General features: G+C 39.1%; 1 long non-coding RNA gene across 1 annotated transcript in view; it reads right to left on the reverse strand.

Moving 5' to 3' along the window:
• Positions 1–11759: 11759 nt before the first annotated feature.
• Positions 11760–21354, reverse strand: part of LOC130251764 (uncharacterized) — a 44814-nt gene continuing 35219 nt past the window's right edge. The window contains exons 3-5 of the long non-coding RNA XR_008840233.1: positions 20083–20835; positions 18765–18818; positions 11760–13660 (exon numbers count right to left, since the gene is read on the reverse strand). This is a non-coding gene — a long non-coding RNA (uncharacterized LOC130251764). The remainder of the gene's footprint in view (positions 13661–18764; positions 18819–20082; positions 20836–21354) is intronic.

A 21354-nucleotide genomic window follows, 5' to 3' on the forward strand; every position in this document is an offset into this window, starting at 1 on the left:
TATAAACATGTGTGTGTATATGTACACAAAACTGACATAGGCCTTAAGGAAAAAGGTCTTCTCCCAAAGGTTTTCCTTGCAAAATCCTATAAACTTTAACAAGTATATTTTTTTTCTCAAGAATGCTGATATAGGACCTGAATTGCCATATACTGCCCTTTTCCATTCCCTAAGTGGTTTTCCTAAGGAGATCTGAAATCCCTGCAAAGAAATAATTTCCTCTACTGCGCCTTGTGCTAGGGTAGCAGCTTTAAGAAGAGGATCACAAACCTGTTGTGCAAAATATAAATGTATTAAAAATGTATTTCATAGTTATTAGAAATTAGGTTATAAATTTATTTTGGTCTACCATAGGTCCCTTTACCTGGCTATGAAACTATCTGACTCTCAGGTTAACAAAGCACAAAAGTGATTTCTGGAAAATTACAAAATTCACCAATATCAACATATAAAGCGAAACTTAAATGACAACACTTTTTTGTATAGGAAATAGAAAAAACAAAAAAGGAAAGATGTGTCTTGAATATACTTCATCAGTGAGTTTGATCAGCTGCAGAAGATTTAGGTTCCCAAATGGAAGGCAAACTACTTCTGGGAGTTTAGCACCAGCGAGGAGACATTTATGCCACTAGAGCAGGGAAACCACTTTGCAGAATTACCAGAAGCAGTGTCTGCCCCACCAGCTGTGGATGTTTGTCCAGCAGTCATTTATCACAGGAAGCAGAGTGGGACCCAATCCTGCCTGGTGCCTGGAGAGGTGGAGGGAGGGAGATGTGGCACAGTGCAGGTGAAGCAGATGTGGCACAGCCCAGTTCCTGGCTCAGGACCAGAGGAGAGGGCTGAGGTACCATTCACCTGCCTTCAAGCACCATGCTGCTTTGGGCTGAGGAAGGGTGATGTGAGGAATGAGGGTGCAGGAGGCAAAGGAGCAGTCAGGATGTCCCCACCACCCCCAAAGCCACACACAGATGCTGATAACCTCCTCCTGCTAAAGGGATTCCTGAGGTCCAAGGCAAAGAAGATCATTCCTCATATATCAGTGGTACTATCTGCACAGCCTGACCATATTTGCCTGGAAATTTGCTCAAAACAAGGTCTAAGAAAGACAAATTTATGGAAGGAAACCCAGAGCTATTCCTATATGAAGCGTGTAGGAATATTGTATATTTGTATTTGAAGACCTTGATTCAAGAAGCCTGTGTTCTTCCTAAACCACACTAACTCTTCCTCCCCCTTTTACTTAAGTCTTCAGACATCAGAAAACAATAGCCAAAAGAATTTGAGTCCAGGCTGTCTAAACATTCACATGTAACAATAGAACCATGAGCTAGAAACATTTATTTTAAAAAGCTATGTAACCTTGACAAGAAACATTTTTGCTCAATTTTTCTTGCTCCTCCTTTTTAAGGGAAGTTAGATATACAAGTATTTTAATTCACCCATTTTCTTAATAGCCTAAATTTATCTGCAGACTCTGAAATGTAAGAAAAGTGCATTAACTCTACCTGCTAGAGCGTTTATTGTAAATGGAAGTTAGTTTTTTGGAAGGCAAAAAGAGTAATATACATTCAAACAATTCATTTGAATATCTGTTTAGCTTTAAAAATAGTACCTAAAATCAGAGAAGGTTTGATTTTTTTTTTCACTAATTGTCATATATTTAAGCTTTTAAGTAGAATTGGCAGCACTATCACAACTGGTTATTTTAGAAATCCACCTAATCAGGAGTGAAAATCCCCAGTAACTTAAGCAACAGTTTCTCTAAAAAGCTGGAAAGCCAACTGCTATTGTAGTATCTTCTATAGAATCTTTGGATCTTCAAACATGCTGCAAACATTAATGAGCAGTCTCTCAAAATACCTGTGGTCTTGTGGTTAAGACAGCCCAACACAGTTTCAAAAGAGGTTCAAAGCCTTGCTCTAGCACAGCCCAGCTCATACAAGACTAAGAGTGATCCTAAAATGCTTTAGGATTAGGGATGAGAGTAATTCTGTTAAATTCAATGAGAAGAATGTGCCTAAATGTTTTCATATTAAAGGGATTTAAGGATATCTTTGGGTTCAAAGTCCAAACAACTGTCCTGCAGCTGTTAATAGCCTCACCTCTGTCTGCCCATTGGAGCACCTGAGGAGATTCCAAAAATAATTCCACATACTCCCTTGCAAAGGGAGGAGGGTCTGCTCTAAGAAATAGAGCAGGGCTAGGAGGAAAAGCAATAACATCATAAAACACAATTTTTGAGGTACTGCCACAGCTGTCTTGCCATCTGCCCAGGCCCTTGGTCCAGGCTTGGCTATAGAGCTATGACTATCTTAGGACCAAGGTTCAGGTGCTAACTCTGTTCACTTCTCTGTGGCACGTGGGGATCCTGAAATAATAAGCATATTCAGAGCAGGTCTGATCAAACCAGTTGGGTGAAAACATTGGGGCTTCATCCACCACCTGGGTGAGCCGCAGGCTGTGGGGCATCTCAGTTCAGCTCCCTTCTCTGCCCCACAGGATTTCCATTTGCTTCCTGAGGCTGTGTACAGGTATAAGTTTCACTCCCTACTCCAGCCCTAGCAATATTTCTTAACAGACTGGCTCAGCTAGTTCTTCCAAAGCCTTTCAGATTTTGTGGTTTATACCCTTTATGTGGCCAGCTTTCCTCACGTGTTGTCTGTGCAATCTGAGGAGAAAGCACACACTTCTGTGGCCCTGGCCCCAACAGCAAGTGTTCTTGATAAAACACAGCCTGAAAATGAAATTTTAAATCACACTCAACAATTTGCTTGGAAAACTAGATTTTTTATCATCATTGCTGAGATGTGTATACCTGTCATTCATTTCTTCGATGAGCAGAATTGAAATATTTCCTGTACATTCATCACAAGCTTTTTCCTTTAATAAGTTACAACAATATGCATAATTCTTCCTGAGATTGTATATTATTCTTGCTTCTGTAAAGAGTTGACTTGGTTGTGTTGAGCCTGGGATGCAAAGTGAAGTCACAGAGAAGAGAAACTCTGAGGAATGGAGAGGAAAAAGTGGCCATTTAATCCCCTGAAAATATGGCTTTGCCAAAGACTAGGTCTGTCCTTTGAATCAATGACTACTCTGAGAGCAATAAAAGTCACAAACAAATGTTGGTACCACAAGTGTTGGAAGACCTTATAAATCATGTGAGAAAGGTTAAAACAATTATCTGAAGTACAATAGTCCTTTTTGAAACATCCTGATCTTCAAAAACAGGTTTACAGCCTCCCTTTTGGACAATAATTTTCACAGCAGAAGTCTGGCAAAAAGCATTAGAAAGTGCATTCAGTAAGTATTCTTTGTCTCCACTGCATGGTTAATTATGTTTTCTTTCCCTCCACTTCCATGACTTTTTCCTCAGCTTTTAGTAATTTAGTTAGAAAGTGTAGCAACAGGCAAGAAGTTTATCAGGCTGCAAGTTTCTGCAAAAATCATGCTTTTAGCAGAAGAACACTTTGTTCACCTATTCCTCAGTAGCAGCATCATAAACATGGAGCAGGAAAATTTGAGGAAGGTAAAAAACCACCAAAAACACAGGGGATATAAAGACTTGAACATAAATCAATAATAAATAAAAAAAAGGTCACTCAAACAGCTCCAAAACAGCGTATTCAGTGGACAGAAATTAGGCCAATACATCAAATATACAGTTTGTTGTTGATGCCTGAGGCCACAAAATTATTTGGAGTCTTTGGCTTTCTGTGTGTCCAAGATGACAGCAGAAACCAGACAATGGGCTGATGTTTGTTCTTCAAACCAGCCACCAGATGAGTGGAGTTGTTGTTTTTAAATATTTAGTGTTTTGTTGGAAGGCTGGCACCTCTCACATGCTCCTTGAAAGAGAAACAGCAATACAAGGATCTGGTGGCAGTTCAAAATCCTCATTTGGCTCTTGATTATCCATCCCTACCACACAGACAGAGAGGTACTTGCAACATACTTGTTTGGGGCCTACTGTTTTTTAGCTGTGATTTTGGTTTATTTTATGAAATTGTCTATTTCTCATGGTCATGGGAAGATGTAGAGACCAAAAACTCTAACTGAGCAAAGCAGAGAAAAGTGTGGTGTGCCGAGCACATTAGCAGCAGTGGCCTCTGGTGCAGGCTCATGGCAAAGCTGTTTCCACTACAAGGCCTGGCCAAAGCACACACTTCTGCTATTTGCAATTTTTTGTGATGACCTCTGCTTTTGCTTTCCCCAAATGATGTACCTTTACAAGAAAGCAGAAGGGAATTGGCCCAGCCACTGGGAGATGCCTGTTTTGATACCAAATCCCATGTGAGTACCTGAACATCGGTATTCAAAAGAAGTACAAGAGCAAGGCAGATCTCACTTCTTCATGGTTTCCCTCCCTTTCTGAAGTCAAGAGGAGAGATCACCAGAATGCAAATGCTTCTGTTGGGAAGGGAGTGGAATGAACTCCTCTTTATTTGTGAAGTTCTTGTCTACCATGAGCAAGATTTGTTCACTTAAGACATTTCAGTGTTCTTGAAATGCTTGTCTTTTAATTTACAACTTGATTTGGGACATCTTCTGATGGTTTTGAAGGAGGACTAAAGAGATTTGATAAAAATTTGTGCAAGAAGAGAGAGAAACCGGTGTCCCTGTGTGCTCTTGTATTTATTTTGATGTGTTTATTTTTCCCTCCATGGTTGCAAAGAGAAAAAGTGGGCAGAAATCTCAAAGGTGAAGACCTTCAGGTCCCATGGGACCAAATCAGATGCAATTTTAACCATGACCAAAAGAGATGCTACAAGAATGAAACACCAGAAGTAGGAAGGGCACATTTTCATGCGGGATTCCCATCAGCTTTCTGGGGTAGATCCCAGCTGTGAAAGCCACAGGAGCAGCTTCTCCACTCACTGACCCTTTTTGTGGTCAGGATTTGCCCTATGAAGTCCTAATTGACACTAACAGGAATGGATTCTTAATTCACTGCCTGGAGCAGGTTTATATGAAGCCTGCCTCCTTTGGATCCCTGGCAATTTCCTCTGCACTGTTTGCCTCAGAACCTGAACCTTTTCTCACAAAGGAAAACACATATGCTGCACACGAAAGCAATCAACAGAAACATTTCTCCCTGAAAAAGTAGGGAAGAGCTAGGCAGCCCTGAGCATCCTTTGTGTTCAGAAAGGAGCCAAATTCAATGGAAAAATAAAATACATGTCCCAAAGGCTTCGTGACTCCCTTTTCATTCCGTTTTACTGCACTGAAAAATTCTTTTATGTAGCCATATTTTACTATCTTTTGACAAAATTCTAGCTTTATCGTGACCACTTGCTCTAGTTTTAATGATGTGTTTGATATCTCAATCTGTAGTTAAGGCTGCTGATTGCTTTTGAGCAAAATAGGTTTAGAAATGGGCTACTTGCCTGCTGAGGCTTGAGTCTTTTCCTACCTCTGTGTGTATTCATCTACTAATAGACAGAGTTTCACAGTGCTGTGTATTTGACTGTTTATGACTATGCTTTCTGTTTACTGTCAGTTAAATAAAGGATTTTTCCCATTGGTTTTCTTGCTTTGAAGACTTATGTGATTAAAAAAAAAAAAAAAAAAAAATAGAAAGAAAACAAGAAAACAGTGTGATCCAGACAGAAATCTGCCAATTTTACTGAAGCTGTTGATTCAACAAGGTCTTTCAGAATTTGCAAATTTGGGGGCATGACAGATGGTGCTATTTTTGAAACAGTACCACCAGTCATATGTTTAAAACTGCCCTTGTGTTTAAGTGCTCTGTGGAATCAAACCTTAATTCTGTGGGTTAAACTGAGATGACTCATTTAAGGGAAAACATCATATTATGTGCAAAAATACTGCCATTTCCTGGTAAGTCATAAAATAGCTGCTTTTGTTAAAATTCCAGAGATGAGTTTCTCTTAGTTGACCCTACCACTGTAAGAAGCTCAAACCTCAGTAATATCATTAATATGAGATGTGAGGAGATGTAACCCCACAAACAGAAATAGAAATGGCTAATGTAAATAAGAGATCATTTACTTATTGACTTCTTACATAAAATCTCTCTGATATGAAACATGGGTCATTAATGAATTTAGCTAACTTCAAGTGAACAAACAATTCTGAAAATGTAGGTCTGTGGCTTTAAATGAAGTCCAAGCAGAAAGTCCTGATGACTGATAATTTACCTCTCAGTCCACAATTTCTGCAAGCATATTATAGTGTTGGGTGTTAAGTGCTAAGCATCCTGAAACTTTCATCAGCAGTTTCTCTACCAGCAGGCAAATTTTCCAGCCTGTCTTTAGATGATCTGTTATGCTGCTCTTGACTGCAGGTTCCTCCTCTATGTGTTGTCTTCACTGCTGCTTCAGTGTGAGGGTAAAGTCTTTAACCATTAAGCAGCTGGCACAACTTGTGTGAACAATCGTTAACACCGCATTTGAGAATGTTTACGAAATTTATAAGGCTTAAGTGGACATTTTTCTCTTAGTATTTAGTTTTCTATACAAAGTATTCCAGAAATATAAACAGGCAAGTCATTCTCAGCTCTTTGTCAGCCCATGTGCTTTTTCCATGGGTACCATTTGTAACAGGTAGCTCTTCCAAACCCTGTAGCTGCAGGAAAAAAAAGTGCAGGTGAACAACACCTGCAAAAACCAAACCAAATTAAAAGCTCCCTGTTCAAGTAATACTGTCTTCATCTGCCTAGTAAAAAGTCTCTAATGAATGCAGTTTGGGGCTATTATTCAAAATCTCTCTTTAAAAACCCAGAAGTACAGGAATGGAATTAGTGGGATTTTACATTTGATTTATCCTTTCTTTTTATGGCAGCACAGCAATAGCATTTTCTTTCTTTTTTTTCCCTACCATGTTTCTTTGCATTTTTTTTTTTAACTTTTAAAATTCTGTTCCAGAAGAATTACTTACAGGTGAAGGTATGAAGCCTTTAAGATACTTGGTACCTTTGAATGACTTCTTGCTGAAATCTTTAAGTGTTCAATCCAACAGAAAGAAGATGAAATCTGCTGAAACTCAGATGAATTTTACCCTGGATATATGCCACTACATTAAATTTTCCCACAGTCCATTAAAACATCCAGTGTTCCTGTGCTTATACAGGTGAGTTTGAGATATCACATGTGTGGTCAACTGTGCAAACTCTCTTGGGTATAAAGACCCTTGTTAAAATCCTAAGCAACCACTGTTTCTAAAGATAAGAGGTCTTATTTGAATATTTTTTTTAAAAATTAAGCCATGTTTGGTGCTAATCTCGGACATCCCGTGTTGTTTACTTGCAAAATTTATTATTTGCTGAAATCTGATGAAACTCAGTCGAAGTTGTGCTGTCACAATTTGTGGCAATGTATGCATCATTTTTTTCAAATGCTTGAGTAAAGGATATTTCATAGTAGACTCTGTTGACACAAAAGAATTTTTTATACAGAAAACTAGTGAATGATCTCTCACTGATTTCAATATAAATAAAAATAGGTTCAGCACTTTCAGCACGTCCATTGGTAGTTATGGCCAAATAACCAAGTTATAAATTTAACTAAATGGAATACTTTGGGAATCTTTAGCTACTATTGGTTTCCCATTTAACTCCTCAGTCTACTGAAAACTGGTCAATAGCTGATATAAAGACCTTCCAAATCTATTGAGGTTTTGGGTTCATTTTGCATGTGATGTATTGCTTTTGTGATTTTAACTGTGCTACAGAATTTGCTTAAAACAGGAGGTTGAATAATTACCTCAGTCTTCTTAGTGGCTTCTGCAGTGATGTGGCAGATCTTTTTTACAAGGACAGCATCTCTATCCAGACAGTTCTTGTGCAGTCCTGGTATATTCAACTTATTCACAGGACTATAAAGAATTGATCTGTTTTTATTTGTCTAAATATCTGGCTATTTACACACTTCTGAGGAGGAAAAAGAAAGAATTTGAGGTAGCAAAGTGTTTCAATGAATCAATCAGAGCAGGCAATATATATTCAATCTGCACTCAACTCTGAGAAATAGAATGAATTTATATGAATTTCTAACATATTTCCTCCGTAGGTGTTACTCACAATTCTTTAAGCACTTTACTTTCAAGCTTGAAAAAAGCTTGAAAAGATTTTAGCACCATAAGAGTTCCTGATTTTTGTGGGCTGGTCTTTTGTTTATTCCATGGAGCTGTGTGCCAGTGGTGCACTTGGGCTGACACAGATGATAGCCTAAGGCTCACCTGTGCCTCCAGGAGTTTGTCTCCTAACCAGACCAAGGAAGTCCCAAACTGCAAGAACCTGCCTGGCATTGCAGTGAAGTCAGGTTTTCCTGGGTGTGGAGGTGTGCAGAGAAGGCAGGATTGTTCAATCTAGGTTAGTAGTACACTGGAGCTGGTACTGACCTTGCAACATTCATGTTTTGGAGAAGGAAGTGAAGGCTCAAGGGGTCAGTGATCATAGCAGGAGGGCATTCTGGCTGCCAAGGACACCAGCATAGAGGAACGGAGAAAAGAGGGAAAAGAGCTTCCAGACCCAATGTATCAAATAGTAAAAAAGCAAAGCACCTAAATAAAACCAGAAATACTGCAGAATTAACTAATAATACCTAGTGGGGCAACTGGGCAATCAGCCTGCAATGCCTACTTAAGTTGCCTTTTAGGCTACTTAAAATTTTGTGTCTCCCTATAGCCACCTGTTGCCATCCAGATCCTAAGGAAAGAGATAATGTAAAAGTTATTCCCCAGAAAGACCCCACTCATGTATATGGGTCATCCAAATGAGGAGTGAGAAAGAAAGCCATTTGGATTACAGCCCATAATTCTGAAAATATGTAAAAAAAAATATTTCTACGGAGAAAGAAAGGAGGTCAGAGAAATCAAAGGGAGAATTTGCTTCTTGACCAAGCAGATAATAGAAATTAAGTGTTACTCATGATCTTTGGCCATTTGTCTATATTCATTTTTTCTCAAAGGTCATTTTCTCATCCTGGGCTCAGCAATCCTGTGAAATATAATTATCTTTGCCAGTCAATGTAAGACAGAATGTAGTCCAAGTTTAAATAGAAAGATAATGGCTTTTATCCATTTTCTTCCTCAAAATATTTCTGCAGTGTTGACATAGATCAAAAGTCTGCGCTGCCTAATAAACACAAGGAATTCCTTGTGCTAGTGGAAACTGTGGGAAAATTCTTATACAGTAAGTTGAGATGGGCATCTGTATCACATGCATGTTAGCAGACAAGAAAGAAGATTCATATATATTTTAATGTCACTAGTATTTTAATAAAGTGAAAAGAGGACTCTTATTCATTGGTTTTATCATGATACTACAAGCATGAGGATCCTCTGCTGAAACCAATCCTTTTAGCAGAGCACCAACTTAATTTTTATTACTAGAAGATATTTCAAAAACATTACTGCAAAAGGCACTTTGAGGTCTTACTGACATTAGCAAGGATCTAGTTTCTAAAGAAAAAGAAAAAGTATAATGATGTCATTATAAGACAAAGATAAGCAGAAGGAATATGTTCCTTTCACTGAATTACGTCATGATAATACATTTTGATTTATCCTTGCATAAACTTTCATCTGAGAAGGTCAAGGAAGTTCACAAGTATCTATGTGGTAGAAGGAATATGTTATTTTTGCTGAATTACATCATGATACTGTATTTTGACTTGTTTGTCCTTGCATAGACTTTCATCCAAGGAGTTCAAGGAAGTTCACAAATGACTAAGTGAGTCTCAGAGAATACAGAAAGTGTTAAACATTGACTGATTTATGCACAGTAATTCAAAAATCTCTAGCAGAGAAAGACCCAGAGCTCACTAGTCATTTTCTGACTGCAGCAAGTCATGCTACTGATTCATGGGCACGCTGAGATTATGCCTGGCTTGAGCACCAAGGTTCATACTGAGCATCTGAGCACTACTCAGGTGCTCAAAGCAGAGAAAATACCTAAGCTCATTTCTGAATCATGATCTAATTTTGTTTGCTAGGAGACTTGGTGAACCTTGCACTGCAATGGACTTCTGCACCCATTCAGTCAGCAAACAAAAAAAGCTCAGTCTCAAACACAAAAGCTCATCCAAACACAGTCATGACTACAAGAGACCAAAGAAGACCAAACTTTATTTCATGAGAGTGGCCACCATCTGCTGATGACTGTAGGTGAAATGGCTTAAATTAGGACCTTGAAATTCACCTCAGCCCTAGCTGAAGCCTTGTTTATCTGTGCACATGGGACAGCCCAGGCTCAAGCACTCAGGCTGCACATTGGATGAGCTCCAGCAGAAAGGTGCAGTGGACAGATGGTGGGGACACAGAAGGGGAAACAGATTCATTCTGTGCAAGGCACTGGGAAGTGAAGGTTGGAAGTGAAGATTTGACACCTAGTCATAGTGTGAGCCCCAGAAGTGCCTGACAAGATATTCTATAGATTTCATACTGTTGAAAACATCAATAAAAGATGGGCTAAATAGTGTTCTAGATATCTTGCATCCTATACAAATGTCTTGTTTTAAACTTTGGTGTAAACTGTTCAGTTTTGTTCTGGTTTTGCCAAAATAATATTGAACAGTGATGTATGCCACATACTTCATGTAAATCAAAGGGACTAGCTGGTAGAGGGAGCTGTGAAGGTCAGTTTCTCATGTCTCTGTACTGACACATGATTTATTTCCTCTGTAACCAAGTGTAGTGTCTGATCAGAATGTTTCTGAATTTCCATCATCTGTCTCCCATGTGGCATTTGCTAGTGGCTGGTATTACAGCTGAGCTTGTTTATAGAAACTTCCCTCAAAAGGGGCACAAATTTTCCTATACTGCACCAAATAATTTTACACCTTGATAAGAACTTTATAACACAGAGTTGCTTTTTCAAACATACTTAGTTCTCTTAGTCTGTATTTTATTTTCAACCATCTGCCAAAAAAGTCAGTAGTTTTTTGGTTGTTTTTTCTTGGTTTTTTTCAGCAACACGTGGAGTAAATTGAAACAACTCTCTAATGCTATGACCTTACAACACTACAATATGATGCTAATAAAAAACATTTTTAAAAAGACTTCATGTTCTCCTATGCACTGCCTGTTTACAAGAACAAGCCAGTTCTGTGAAGATAAAGCAGGGCTTTGCATGTCATAGAAGACTTATTTAAAAACTTACTCAGTTACATGGATAATTTTGTACTCATTTCCATCAACAAATAATTGAAAAATATCACCAGACAATTTGCTCCAGATTTGTAAGCCCTGGGGAACTAGATTTCAAGGGGAAAAAAGAGATAATTAAAGTAATATTACAGATTATATTGAGCCAAGTCTGTTTCCACTCTGTTGCCAGACTGGAAAGTTGAGGAGAAAGTAAAGGGTCACTTTATTTAACAATTATTAAATTTCTAATTAGTTTCAGAAACCTAGGGAAGGGAGTAAACTATAATCCTAGATAGAGATGAATTTATATAGATATTTTTCTATGGTTACTACCTAGCAGGAATAAGCATTGCAGGAAAAGATTAATTTGTGTGATGTAGGTAAAAGACCTACTCCCAAAGCGCTTTCAAAGCACTCAAAAAATACCCTCTCATATCTGCAACTATCACAGCTACAGCAATTTATTGCTGCTACTATTCCTGTGCTTACAAACAGTGTTGACATTGCATTATATTATGCTTTGAGAAGACAGTTATTATGCTGTGAAGGACCCACCCACATCCTATAAAAATAAAGTCAGAACCTACCCCAACAAGCTATGTAGAATCAAGACAAAGGAGCAGAAGACATTAAAGTTTATTTTTTGAGCTAACCTGAAGGCAGCAATAACAAAATCATAGCAAATTGTACTGATCTACTTTGGAGTCTGCTGTGTTCATACAAAGAGCACATTGACCAGGCTGCATAAGAAACTAGATGAGTAGTTCTGTCTTCACAACAGCTGGAAAGGAAAGTCAAGCTGACATGGTGGCTTAATGCATTAAAATTTTAGCCCATTAGACCCTGGTGGTACAGCTAGGTCAACACTATTTTTACTGTCAAGCCAAATCATGCCCACATAACTTCTCTTTCTGGGAAGGAAGAAATATTTGCATTCATTTATCTTTTCACTGAGAGGCAGAAGTTCCCATGAAAACCATGAATGACTTGCTGACTGAGTCTAGCAGCGAGAATGTCTAACAGTGAAGGCAAATGCGTTGCACAAATTTGTTTATTCCTCCAGGTCCATCCTGATTCCATTTTGCACTATTCCCTGAGGTGGACAAAGCTCTAAAATTTGAAAGTAAAATTAAGGTCAGAGCAGAATGCCATCATTTTCATATGGATCCAAGTTTCATGGAAATCCCAGCTGGTTGGAAAACAAGCTAGAAATACTATGAGAACAGATTATTTTTCTGACTGTTGGGTGTGTTTGTTTTATTTCCCTGGGGAGAATGTGGGTTCCCTAAGCCACACTCTGCATTTAGATTCTTTACCAGGAAACCCTAGAGAGGAAATTCTAAATTATAGCTTTCTACTAACTGTATTTGGCAGCTGAGTCTTGGAAACCTTCAGTGTCTGGTGCTTGCCCAGCTGAAGCCAGCAGGATTTCTACAAAGGACTGAAGGGATTTCCCACCAGAGGTCCATGAAGATGCTACTAGCATGAGTTATGATGAAGAATTCCTATCCTAAGCATTCTCTTGTGCTTTTCTTTTACAAACAGGAAAACCCCACCTAGCTCATTCCAGGAAGAGCAAGCACAATGGCATTGATACAGGTTCATGTATACCTGACCAGGCCAGGTGGAGATATGAAAGGCTTTAGATAGATACTATTCTTTCCTTCACTGATTTTTTTATCCTTTCTTCATCTTCCTCACTAAATACAATAAAATTTGGCAATATTTTATCTGAACACCCCCCCTTCAGAAGTTTTAGAGAAATTAATATTTTATTTCAAGTTTTAAAGGGACTTTGGGTAAATCAAGCACAAAACTCCAATTAATTAATTGATGTTTTGACACATGTCATTTCAGCTTGTTGAAAGAGAAGACTCAATGTTCACTGGCTACCTCAACAAACTACTGCCCTGTAGTCTATTTTGTAGTTTGATTTGATATTTGATAATCCACATTTTAGGTGGTGTATTTACCCTTTCGTCTTCATAAAATATGCATAGCAAAAGGCCCTGCCTGTTCTCTAGGATTGTGTAATTTTTAGAACTACCTATAAAAAACAGGAACATGACCCACTGCATCTTCTGGAGAATACTGAGAGGTAATTACGTGCATTAATATAATCATCAAGTAACATCATCTCTTTTAAAGATAAGCCAAGCTTAATCACGGCTGGAGATGAGAGATGAAAGGTAGAAGTTGGAGGTAAAAAATATTTCAGGACATGAATTGGCTTCACCTAAGCTCATTTCTCTCCCTTGTGGAAGCTGAAGGTTGCCTTTGAGAGTAGGGCTGCCACTCTGGACATCTTAGATGTTCTTCTACAACATCTGGACCCCTGCAGCATGACCTGCTGCAGCTGGGCATCCTGCAGAGCCACAGGAGCTCTCCTGCAGTTCACCACACAGTTCATGCATCCCCAGTGAGATGAAGGCTGGGTTCTTCCTAGGAGCTGGTGCCATCTGCATTTCTTCTTGTGGGAAACAAAGGTCTGCGGATCCTATGTGTGGCAGAACTCTCATTTATTCCAGCACAGATGAAAAGCTGCACGAAGCTAAATGGTGTTTAGGAACATTATTATAATATGAAAATCAATCACTGAAAACATACAGGAGTCAACTTTTACTTAAACTAGTTTGAAATGAGTGAATAGATCAAAGCAGTTAAAACAAGAACAATGACTTGCAAAGTCTAATGATAGAGAATAAGAACCTGTACAAAAACAAATAAAACACCTGCCTGAACTTGAGGGTGGCAAGGGAATTACCCACAATGAAACATATTTCCTGAAATATGTTTACATGAAAATTGCTTGGGGGTTGGGAGCACAAAGTAATTAGCTGAAAAATAACTATATGGGTGAGGTCAGATGATCTGTTTGTCTAGTCAGCGGTTTGGGGCCAATTGCAATGGAAGCAGAGAAAGGGCACTGCAGGTAAAAAAAAAAGGGAGCAAAGGACATATTTTCTTATTTGCCAGAGTCAATAATAACACCCCATAAAGCTACAGTGCTTAAATTATTGGAGCTGATCAAGGATCTCTCACTGCAATACCTTTCCAACAGAAAATGCAATTCCCATAAAACTATTTGTTTCCAGAGAAGCATTATATTCAAATGCAATTTTCTGAGAAAAATAGTGTTTTGTGTTGTTGACTTGAGACATTTCATTTTAACTAAATTAGCTAAATTGGTTTTCTTTCCTATGGCAGATAGCCTCCTATGAGCTCTAGACTAAGCACTTCACTGTCCTAGGGCTGCACTGGACATTGTGGTTTTACAACAGCTCCAGGGATGCAAAGCAGTCATCAGCTGACTCTGTGATATGGGGCATCACAAGATTCACTCAAACAGAGTCTGTAAAGAGAGATACAACTTAACCAGAAGGGTTGTCTCTTTAAAACAGAAAGAATGAATCCAACTACCATGAGGAGAACACACAAGGTTCAGCTGCACCAGAGAGTGCCGGTTATATACCATACTGAGTATTTATGAGCTGGAGTATTTAGGAATTATGGTCACAGCTCCTGCAACATTCAGGAAAAAAAAGCCATGTAAATAAATAAATAAATAAATAACTGTATAGTATCTATGCTTTTATATTGAAGTACAAATTTGGCAAAACATTACAAGATGACAGCAAATCTTCTTAATCCTTTGGTGATCACGCTGTCAGCATTTATCACAGCAACTGTCTGGGAAGCAGGATTCTTTCCCCATACTTTTGTACAATTCCAAGTGTCTTGGAAACCCAGTGGCTCTGGGTGCAAGTCTCAGGGTAAACTGGTTGCCTATTCTTTCTGAGGACTAGACAGCAATGCTGTGGTTTAGTTAGAAGGAATAAACTTAGCAAAGTCTTGCTTCAGGAAATAAGCATATGCTTAAATCTCACTGACTTAAAGCCTTCATACTACACTTGAAGGGAAACCTTTCCTGAGCAGGAGTTTGATATTTTACCCAACTTGCAGTGATCACTACGGTAATTGGCTGCATGCAGTCCCTGCAGGTGACCTTAGGCTGTGAGTTTAACACCCTTTCACCATAATGGAGCTTTTCTTAGAAGCTGACCCCCTTCAATCACTATTCAGGCTATTTGCCCCTATTATCATAATGCCAAGTGTAGGCAAAGTGCACGGGTAAAGAAAAGTGGTAAAAGCCCTGACACCTGCCCACCCTACCGACTAATGTAATAAATTCCTGGAATTTTTCCAGGAATGCTGACCTAAGGAATGCCAAATTAAGTAAGTATTTCTGGCTGTGCACACTGGAAGTCAGAAAATTTGGACCCCAACAGTAAAAAAGAGGAAATGAGTTAGCATCCCAGGGACTTTCCACTAAGAACATTCTCTTGCAGCACCTGGAATTGAAATCTGGGGAGTAAGCCTGAAACCATCCTGGGAAATATCATGGGCCAGCCCCAGTCATATTGAAAGAGAAGAGCCCTGAGGCCCAAAGACTACTCTAAAAATATTGGAATACTTTTCTGGAGGAAATCAGGGACAGTCAGTAGTTTATGTCAGCAACAGTACATGGGAATTAAGGCTGTGGGAATTTGTGATGGATAAGGTCATCCACTTGTCCTTCACACCTCTGATGTAGTCTGTCCACAGACAGAGCAGACAGCAAGTCCATCTCGACCTGCAAGGACAAGAGCAGTGTCAAAGGGGAGACAGGACCTGTAACTCCAGTGTGACAGTGGGAGCAGCCCCCTAACGAGTAGAAATTACACCCACTTGTGTAATGTCCTGCAGAGCCAGCTGTGGCTTCTTCAAGAGGGGAAAGATGTGAATGGCCTTGAGCATTGCTTTTCATTCCAAGAAGACTTTCCACAGGCAGAGACAGGGATCATTCAGAGCCCACAAGAGCACAAGCAATCCCTCTTTCAGCATCACTTGCTTCTTTTGACAGTCAAGCACAAACTTCAGTACAGCCCCAGAATAATTATTCTATCCATCTTTCACTATGCTGGTTTACACCACTGCAAGTAAAAGGACAATCTTACCTCCCATTTCTATTCCACATATGACAATCAGCATCTAATGTATTTGATACACAATACAGAAAATTTATTTGATACATAAAGTGTTCAGCTATCAGCTTTAATTTTGTACTAAGAGCTGTTTTTAATTGTTACCAGGAATGTGTGTCAAAGGGGAAGGAACCAAAAATAGCTCTGGATGCAAAAAAAAAAAAACAGCTCCATAACTGCTGTTCTAGCAACACATGTACGTCTGTTACTCTTGAGGATTTGCCAACAGTCAGGGCACATGTTTTAACTTGTTATAAAATGAATGTGCCTATGGGCCAGATTTTTATCTTAGTTATAACTATGTAAAGCAGAAATAAACTTCTTTGAAGCTGTTAGACTTATTTTGGATTTATAGTACTCTGAGATCAAAATCAGAACTGCATTTTAAATTGAGATGAGCAGAACAATGAAAGAAGCATAAGATTCAGATGGCAGTGAATACAACAAGATCTCTAGCATAAAGCTCAATTTTTCTGTGCACAGTGTGATGAAGCAGGAGAGCATTGCTGGCTAGATGGTTCATGTTATTACGTAATGCAGTTAGTATATAAATTATTATATGCAGATGCACACTCTCACACACTATTTCTTTGGCTTGGATTTTTCTGAGTTCCTTTGTTCTGGAAAGCAAGTAATAAAGCAAAATATAAAACTGAATAATATGCATCCAAGTGCACACATATTAAATATACCTGGAAACATAATGATTTTTTTAAATCTATTTTCATTATTATGTGCCTCCTAGAATACAGAAGAAGAGCAAATATATGTCTTTCACTACTTATGAAAAAAATAAATTCCATAAGCCTCTCTATTCTAAGCAGAACCAAAGAAATACATAAAATTCTGGTATATATAAAGGGATGCCTTCAGACAGCATTTTAGAACATCATAGTACCAACATAGTGTATGTCTTCTCATGTTTACCATGAGAAAAGAAAATTAATAAATGATAGGAAAAGGCTGGTGGTCAGTAAAATGTTCCATGTAGTACATTGACTTTGTTAATCTTGTGAGATAAATGCAGGCACTAAGACAAACACATGGGCAAGGAACATAATTAATGGTGGGTGAAATTAATTTTAAAGTGCATGTACCTGACTCATAGACAGGTAACTTTTCACTCAGTTTTCCTAACAAGAAGCCTGGAGTACAGAAATAATGACACCAAAAATGCAGTGGTATCCCATACCTAGTGCATATGAAGGATCCTTTTCTGCATGTTGCTTGTGAATTTACAGTATGAATTTGGGCAGTTTAAAAAAAAAAGTCTATTGAGGATATACAAAACCACCCCAGCAACAGGGTGGCTTATTTTTTGCTCAAACAGCTGCTGTACCCTTATGTTCTGCCAGGAAACTGCTTTTGGTGGGGACACTAACTGGTTTGGAGAAACCCAACCACAAAATGTGCATTGTTTTGAAAAGTTCACATTTCTGCTGTTCACATGCAAGCAGCCATGGCACACACTGTTCACTAGGAAACATCTGTCCATGGGTTTCACAGTTGCAAGCATTTTAAAGCACAATAATGATTCTGAGAGTAGATAAGATTGACACAGTCATACACAGGCAGGTTTTAGTGACTAAAGAGAAGTCACACGGAAAATTCATGTCACCGATGAAATGTCAACATGCTGATGTGCAGGAAGACAGGGAAGAACATCCAGCCCTGTAACTGCTTTGTGTTTAAAGGCCAGAGAGACACTTCTGTGCAGCACAGAGGTTCCATCTGTATTTGGAAGACATACCTGTTGTAATTCACAGAATGAGGCTAGGCTGCACCATCCCTGTTTTGCCTTTATAAGTCTCAGGGATTTTCAGCAGTCTCCATAAGAAACATAACAGCATAGATAGTTTAGCAAAAATAATTTGGTGATGCCAGATTATTTCTGCAAAAAGGACTGGTTGATCTGTGTACAATAGGAGTGGTTGTGCTCTGCACAAGAGGAACTGTACAGGACAGGCACAAACACAGGTGGAGGAAGGACTGTATTCCTCTGGAGGCATCTGACAGAGGGATATCTGACTGTAGAGTGAGAATGTAAAATTTCCTGCAATGGCCTATTCCAGAGTATTTTCAACTCAACTCTGTCTGTAGCAATAACTACATAGTATGATTTGCAAAATGGTGATGGATGATTTGGACAGTCAAAAACCCAAGACACTGAGGTGCCATGAATGCATCTCTCTCATAGTCTGAGCATAATTGTGATCATTTGGAAAAGCTCTTAACCTCAGAAGCAAAGTCAAAGTGCAATAATCTTGTTGAAGTAGATCAGTGTTGACACTCAAAGGGTGTGAGCAACAATTCCTCAACACCTGGAACAACCCCTCTAGCAAATCAATCATTGCCAAGTTAATTACCTCCTGCCACCTCTTTCCCAAGTAAAACATATCAGAACAACTGTGAAAACCCCAGGAAGGTGAAAGGGCAGGCTGTGGGATACATATGGTTTGCAAAAATGATGTCTTCCCTGCCAACAGGGGATACTTACAGTAGCTGCCAAATACTGAATATCTACTTCCATGCTTTGCAGATGCTGTCACACCACACCAGGCAGGGGCATACAGAAGTTGTAGAGTTACATCAAAATCTTGAGAAATTGAATAAGCTGGTGCAGCAACATACCTGAAATCTCATCAGCTGGAGACACTGGAATTCTTTCACTATCACATCAGAGTGCTTGCAGGCAAATGAAACACCGTAGGTAAGTGTTGTGTATCTAGAACATTGCAATCTCTAAGCCAAACAATATTGCCATAGAAGAGCACTTCTGCTACAGGCACACTGACTCTCTGTGCATAGCCAAAAGTTTCCACAGTTAGGTTTCATTGCCCTTTTGCTTCTGCCTGCTGAGTAATTTCTTAAAATACCAAATTTTCCTGAACTACAAGTACTTGATAACAATAAAATATGTATTAGGTAGATGCAATATTTAGAAAATTCCACCTATAATATACTTCTTAGTAAACTCAAAACAAAATATAAAGTATTTTTGAAATAAAAATAAAGTTGTAACTCAGCTTTTACTCTTTACTGTAAATACATAGCAATGCAATAACCTGTTGAACAAAAGAAAGTGAAAATAAATCAAATAAGAAATAAATTGAATTATGCTTTTATACATTTTCCTTGCCTTGTTCACTATAATCTTACTTGCTGTCTCTACTATCAGTTGTGGTATTACTCCAAGCCAAAACCAAACTCCTCCTGTCCTTTTGCTGGGATTTAGTGTTTAGAAATAAATGTTCTTAATCCTTAAGGATTTGCAGAACAAGCTGTCATTTTAATCCATAGTGATGCAACTTGCCTAGTATCTGAAGAAACTTCACCCATTTCTTTCTAGGTGAAATAAAACACAATGACTGTTATATGGGAATAGAACCACTTCTGCTGCAAGAAAATTCAGGTGTGGATGAATCAACCACGTCTTGCTATCTTTTCCTATATGCAGGAAAAAGGACAGTGCCAGCCCAGGCAAGTTTGTCAGTAACCTGGAAACAGGCTTGTTTTTAATATTTCCAGCAATTGTAAGGATCAAGCAATAGCTAGGCTAGTGTACCCTTGCACAGCTAAGCACTGGCTTTCACCAGATCAACACAGGACACAGAAACAGAAGCCCAGTGTCTCAGTGTCCCCACTTACACAAGGGCACTGCACAAGACACATCGCCCATTGTATCAGCTGTGGCTTCTCTGAAGCATCTCTCATACAATTCCTGCTGAAAATAATGTTATACATGTCACCAGACAGACTAAAACTTATTTTTATACTCCTCATCTTTACATTAATGTGCTTTGTCCATGAAATTAAATGGGCTGGGGACCTGCCATGTCTGGCATGTTTGTGGCACTGGGATGCTGTTCTCATCTCTGTCACTTTGAGCAACTCACATAGTCTGTGTCCCAGCTCATGCAAGACACCAAATGGTGATAATGACACTTACCTGTCTGACTAGAAAGTTGTGAAACACTTTTCGTTAATGTTTGTAACCAGGTTTTAGAATTTCATACAAAACCTTTTCAGATAGGCCTTTTCCAGGTCAATATTTCTATAGCACCAAAGTCCTCCTCTGCAGAGCCTGTCTCATTAGAGAGGAAGAAAATGGCATCCAGATGTTTGCAGTCACATTGGAGGGGTAGGAGAGGATGATCCAAATAGTAAGGTTTATGCCCTTACCCTTTCAAATTGTGAGGCTATCTCACTGTTTCTTGCCTCATTCACTGAGGGGAGAATCTGCCTTTGGAAGCAGATAATAAGAAACAATTAATTCCTCCCTTGGCTCTATGTGTGGGAGCAGTTGAGTGACCTCTCTCATTGTGGTGATAACTGTTTAACCCAAGGACCCAGGAAGAGCTCTGGAAAATTTGGGTTAACAAAGTAGCAACTGCCTGTGAGAAACGCTGGCTGAACCCTTTGCAGAAGAAGGAGAGAGGTGCTGGTTATTCCCAGCACAAATTTCTGTGTTGCTACTCGAGTTCATTTCTCCACAAAGGTTTTCTGTGCTGAGAAGGTCACACGTTCTTCAGGCACTTGCTCTGCAGCCAAGCCAAGTCTTTGGGTTCAGTGACTGCAGAGGGCTCTGACCCTTTCACAGCAGGGAGAACACTTCCAGATAAAAACTGAGGGCAGCTCGACTTGGGAGTGCCAGCTCAAGTCCAAGGTCTGCACACTCTGCTGTCCTGCTCCCTGTGTTCTCCTGCAGGAAACAGGCAAGAAAACAAAGATGCATTCACAGCCTGGCAGTTGGGGTTTGTTTCCTGAGCCCTACCCCAAATCATCATCTGAATGCAAATACTACAATGTGCCTGTTTCTGCAGTAATTATTTTTTCTTGTCTTTTAGCCTTACAAGTGTAACAGGACAATTAGAAGGACAGGCCTGGGAAATGCTATTATGGGCTTGTTTTGAAATGCATTTTCTTTCTCTTTCTCTATTTTAAAAGGGAATTTGTAAACCATAGTGTCTGTTAATGACATTATGCCAGTGGAAAAAGATTTGGACGATCACAGTTCCCCTCATCAGGACTGCCAGCTACGGGGTGTACTTGACTCAGCAGTGCCCTTCAGCTCCTTGCATTTCTGTCTGATTTGGCAAGTTTGCTAGAGATGCTGGAAATATGAACACTGTTGAACACAATAGGGTCTTCATCAGCATCTTCAGCAAGTGCTGTGTTATGAATAGTAACTCTTTTGAAAGCTGTTCTGAAATACCACCTA

Source organism: Oenanthe melanoleuca, chromosome 3, assembly GCF_029582105.1.
Source record: "Oenanthe melanoleuca isolate GR-GAL-2019-014 chromosome 3, OMel1.0, whole genome shotgun sequence".
In the NCBI taxonomy this organism is placed as follows: Eukaryota; Metazoa; Chordata; class Aves; order Passeriformes; family Muscicapidae; genus Oenanthe; species Oenanthe melanoleuca.